The following is a 6,018-nucleotide window of genomic DNA, read 5'->3' on the forward strand; positions in this document are numbered from 1 at the left end:
AGACAGGTCTTTAGAGAGGGACATCATGCTTGGTAGGGTAGAGGGACAGCGCAGGAGGGGAAGACCCTCCATGAGGTGGATTGATTCAGTGACTGGGGTACTCAGGATGGGTGTGTCAGAGGCAATGAGACTGGCACAGGATAGAGCAGGGTTTAGGTCGCTATGAGTCGCAAGCAACTCTACGGCACATAACAGCAACAATAACAACATATAGACGTGTGTGTGTGGGGGGTGTGTGTGTGTGTGTGTGTGTGTGTGCGTGTGTGTGTGTGTGTGTATCTGGTGGTGCAGTTCCTAGGAAGCCTAGAGAGTTCTGCTGCTAACTCAAAAGCAGCACCTCTGATGATCAAATTCACCAGCAGCTCCAAGGGAGAAAGATGAGGAAAGATGAGCCGTCTCCTCCCATGTGATTTACAACCTCTGAAAACCCACTGGAGAGTCAACTCTACTTAGGGTGTGCATACACACACACACACACACACACACACACACACATTTTGGTGTGAAACAAAATGGAATTTTATGCAAGGGGAAAATAACTTCCATCCAAAGAATACTTTTTTTCACAAACCAGCTGTGTTCTTCTTAAGTGTAAACGGTGCTTATTTTCATTTCAGCAAGACTCACTGCCATGAAGGTCAATGCAAAAATCTCCTAATGCAGTTTCTCAAATCTGCCCAACTTCTGTATATTTCTTCTGTTAATTCCTTTTAGCAAATCCACTCCAGGGCTCTTACTCTTAAATGTAGCTCCTCTAAAATGTTTCAAATACCTGTTCCCCCACTTTAGGATTCTTGTTCTCACCTACTTCTTCACCAGTTTGAAAACATCATTCTTAGAATACAGTCTGGAAATTTTCTCATCTAAACTGGTGACAAATAAGTTATATCCTATTGTCTGTTGTTGTTTTTGTTGTTATGTGCTGTTAAGTCACTTGTGACCCATAGCAACCCTATGTACAGCAGCTCTGAACCCCACCCTGTCCTGAGCCAGTATTACTAATTCTGACACATCAACCCCCATAGCCCAGTCACTTTATCAGTCCATCTCATCTGGGGTCTTCATCTTTTGTGCTTCCTTCCACCTCTGTACCAGCCTCTCCTGGACATGTACTCAAAGTATGTGAGACAGAGCTTCAAAATCCTAGCCTCAAAGGAGAGACTTGGTTTCACCCTCTCTAAGACAGACCTATTTGTTTTCTTGGCAGTCCTTGGTATGTTCAAGACTCTTCCACCACCACAACTCAAAGGCATTGATTCTCCTTCTCTCATCCTTAGTCAGTGTAGAGCTCTCTGAAGCATAACAAGTAATTGTGAAGACCATGGCCTGGATTAGGAGCACTATCCTGTAGTTACTATTATTGCCTTGGAAATTATCATTTGATGCCTGATATTCTTTTGAGCAATATTGAAAAGTCCCCTAACTTCTCACTAGGTAGCTCTGATGGCATAGTGGTAAGAAATCACGCTGCAATCCTGAAGGACGGGCAATCTCCTCTTGTGCAATTGCTGTTGTTATGTGCTGTCAAGTTGCCTATGACCCATAGTGACCCTATGTACAGCATCTTTGAAGCCTGCCCTGTCCTGAGCCAGTCTCACTGAGTCCGACAAACCAAACCTCATTCCCCCAGTCACTGTATCAATTCATCTTATCTGAGGTCCTCCTCTCCTGCACTGTCCCTTCACCCTTTTGAGCATGATGTCCTTCTCCAAGGACTGGTCCATTCTGGTCACATGCCCAAATTATGAGCTTCAAAATCCTAACATTCAAGGAGAAACTTGGTACCTCACCCACTTATTGTCATCGTGTCTGGATGAGTCATAGCTGATCCTTCACTGAGATTCCCAGGTCAAAAATCACAACGAGGTGATTGTCTATCGTTCTCACTCAGAGCTGCTAGTGGATTCGAACCTCGAGAGAGGCACAGCCTGTGCAGTCAGCAGCAAATGAACATTCTGTTTTCAATGAATTGTACTTAATTGTATTATAATGGTTTTAAAATTCCAAATATCACTTTTCAACTAAAACGTATTCAAAACATATTGATTCTAGCTGTAATTTTAAAATAAAGGTAATTTCCTATAGTAATGTTTTCTCTTGCAACATTCCTTGGATATATCATAATCTGTATTGTATCTTTTCTTGCAAATCTTCATTCACACAATATATCCATCTATTAAACCAAAATGATTAATTAACCTTCTGAGTTTCTATTTACTTTCCCCATGAAGCCTGATGCCTCTTCTCCCAATCCTCTCATGGGCTTGAGCAGTGTGTATGAACGTCTCAATGCTATTATTTTTCGAATTGGTCCTATGTGACTGGGTAGAATTGTCCTGCGGGGGCTTTTTTGGTTTTGGGTTTTAGCTGTAATCTTTATAGAAATACGTTGCCAGGTCTTGTTTTCAAAGAGCCACTGGATGAATTCAAACCACTAACCTTTTGGCTAGCAGCCAAACCAGAGCTCCTTTATCTTAATATATCACAAAGTAATTACTCAAATTTTCACTAGGCTACAGGTTTCTGATAGAAGAAAAGAAAATTAATGAAAATAAATATTCACTTATTCCTAGCACTTTGATATTATGCTTGACACTAAGTAGATGCAACAAAATTTTTATTAAGTGAATAAATATCCTAAATAAGAATGAATGGAATCTCAATGACACAATGGCTGAGTACCTGGCTACTAATGGAATCTGACAGCTTCATGCTACCAACGACTCTCAGAAGAAAAACATCTACCTGGTAATCTTCCCAGTACATATTACAGCCTGGGAAACACCATGAGGCATTTCTACTCTGTTCTGTAGGATCACAAGAAGTCACAATGAACTTGACAGCACACAACACAGCAGTGAAAGGTGAATAAATTTTCATGCTAAACTTTATATTATTAAGTGTACGATTAGAGGTAATCATTAATTTCAAAGAGATTTTAGATAATTACATTAAAGTTGTGTAACAGTTCCACCATGGAAAGCTTGAGGCAAAGAAACAATTGGCACAACCACAGGGAAAGGTTATCTAGTACTTTTTCTATGGTATGTTTAGGAATATGATTGTATACTGCTTTCTCAAAAATTGTAGATTTATATGATTTCTACCAGGGTTTTTACTTGTTTGTTCATTTGTTTGTTTTGTCCTTGTTTGTTCATTTGCTTGTTTTGTCCTGGAACCTAGAAAAGATATATCAACTATAACATTTGACAAAATAAAGGCTATATATCCACCTCCACCAAACTGGTTCCAAATCAAGTAACCATCCATCAGGTTTCAGAGACAGCTAATTTTTACAGAAGACTATCCTTCTTTCTCTCAAGTATCTGAAACTGCTAACCTTTCAGTTACTCGACCAAAATGATATGCTCTACACCAGCAGGGGACCCTTAAGCATATGTATCAACTCAACTCACTACCATCAAATTGAAACCTACTCACAGGTGACAGATTTTTCACTCATGTAAATGTAAATAAGCTCTTCTATACATATATTATGGAGCACTGGTGGCATAGGGGCAAGAAGCTGTGCTGCAATCTCGAAAGTAGCAGTTTGAAAAAGGATGGGAAATCTCCCACGTAATTAACTCTCTCTGAAAACCCACCGGAAGGTCAGCTATGGGCCGGTTCCAACTTGACTGTGCACTCCAACATACATATACAAAGGCACATCGTTCGAATCCGTCAGCTGTTCGCTGGAGAGGGATGGACAATCTCCTTCTGTTTGCTTTACGGTCTCTGAAAACCCTCTGGAAAGTCAGCTATGGGTCAGTTCTAACTCACCAGCACACAATAACATACATACATATACTAGGAAACTCTGATGGCCCAGGGGGTAAAGAACGGCACTGCTGATGCAAACGGTGGTTTAAATCAAACAGCTGATGGACTTGAATCACCTGCCTATGAGTTGGTGGTTCAACTCTTTACCCACGAGACCACCTGACAGATGTGTTCGTTAAAGTTAAGTACTGTCGAGTCAGAACTGACTCATAGCTGACCTTCCAGATTTTCAGAGGCAGTAAATCACACAGGAGGAAACTGTATCTCTCCCCCATGAGCAACTGTTGGTGGATACTATCGAGTCAGATCTGACCCATAGATGACCCTCCAGTGGTTTTCAGAGGCAATAATTACACAGGAGGAGCTTGCCATCCTTCTCCCACAGAGGAGCTGGAGGGATTCAGACCGCTTGCCTTCAGAATTGCAGTGCAGATTCTTCCCACTAGGGCCTCCAGAGCTGCAATACATGTAGAGATGTGTTATTTACATTTGTGTGAAATGAGAAATGTACTGTATTTGAGTCATGGTCAATCTAATTGGCTGAATATTATGGTAATTATTGCCTCTGACAATCTATCAATTTATTTTCATGATTGGACCTAAACTGTATGAAAGTCATTCCAAGGACTTCTTTGCACTATAAAAATTAAATATAACTACAAAAAGCTTTTGTTTCTATGAGTTCTATCAGTATTCACCCTACATGAAATTAAAATTGGGACAGTGTTAAATATTTATTAATTCATTTATCATATTAGTAGTTATGTAATAACTAATAATAGTAATAATAAATATTACAAAAAACATAGTTTTTTGTAAATTTATTCATTTTAATGAACATTTACAGAAATTTTGGATTTCCATTCATTCATTCATTGTTGCGCTTTTCTTCCAGCCCACCCCTCCCCTCCCAGTTCACTCCTCTCTTTGAAAGTAAAAGAAAAATTCCTTCATTGGTGTACAATCTCCCCACCCCCGCCCTGAGTACACTCCACTATGCAACTTTAATTCTGGACTCTTGTGATAACCATAATACCCTATCATATATCGCTTTTAAACTGTTCTCTCACTCATCTGTTTCAAATCAGTATACATCATTTATTCAGTTTTTCTCAGTCTTACTCCACCCCTGATGTCAGTCCCATTCTACAGCAATGGCACTGAGAAATATTTGTCTTTTTGTGACTGAGATATTTCACTCAGCATAATGTCCTCCAGGGTCACCCATTTTGAATAATATTCCATGAGTTCCTTGTTTTTTAATACAGCATAGTATTCTATCGTGTGACTATACCACAACTTCTCTACCCATTCACTTGTTAATGGGCACTTGGGTTGTTTCCAACTCCTTGCTATTGTGAACAAAACCATGATAAACATGAGTGTGCATTTAACATAGTTTTAAATTTAAAATAATTGTATTATCCATTCAAAGTAATTTCACAAGAATAGTAATATTGCTTTACATTTTTCAAATATCTTTACAATCTGGCTTAAATGAAACAGCTGAATTTTCAAACCACTTCTGTATTTAACTTGTTGCAAGAAGTTGTTTTAAGCAACTGAAGAAAATTCTGTTTCATAGAGTTGGGAGGAAATATAATAATTTCAAATAATCCTGATTTTTTTAATTGATGAAAAAATTTTAATTTCTTAAAATTTATACTTAAAATGTCCAATTACAATATCAGGTCAATGAAATTTTTATATTGTTTTACATCAAAATCCATTGGTCTATCTTACTTTTTAAGTCATGCATAATTTTATAACATCATACTCTGATAAACTATATTTGTCTTCAATTAAAACACTTAATTGAATTATGAGCTTAACTAACTCCTTTTTTCATGGAATATAGTTCTCTTGAGAGCACACAGATCATCAAACTATAGTTTTCACGCTTGGAGATTTGGCAAATGCTGTTCTGATATAAACCTAGGGGTTTTTTTCATATATAGTAGCTTAACAATTATTATTATTATTCAGCTCATTGTTGGTAAATATAGGTTCACTGAGTTAGGCAGATCTTCCAAAAGTTGATGTATTTCATTATAACATATTAAAAAGCACATTAATTAATATGATCGTATTTACATTTTTTAAAAATTAAGTATTAGAAATCTGTCAAGCTTATAGTAGCTGATGTATGGCACTAGAAGTTCCCTAACTTCTTATTTTTACTTAAAAGCTCAGTTTTTTCATTGGAAACAAATACTGATGGGCTCATTTTTTTCC

The sequence above is a fragment of the Elephantulus edwardii genome, unplaced genomic scaffold, assembly GCF_000299155.1.
Source record: "Elephantulus edwardii isolate Elephantulus edwardi_28Jun2011 unplaced genomic scaffold, EleEdw1.0 scaffold00012, whole genome shotgun sequence".
NCBI lineage: Eukaryota > Metazoa > Chordata > Mammalia > Macroscelidea > Macroscelididae > Elephantulus > Elephantulus edwardii.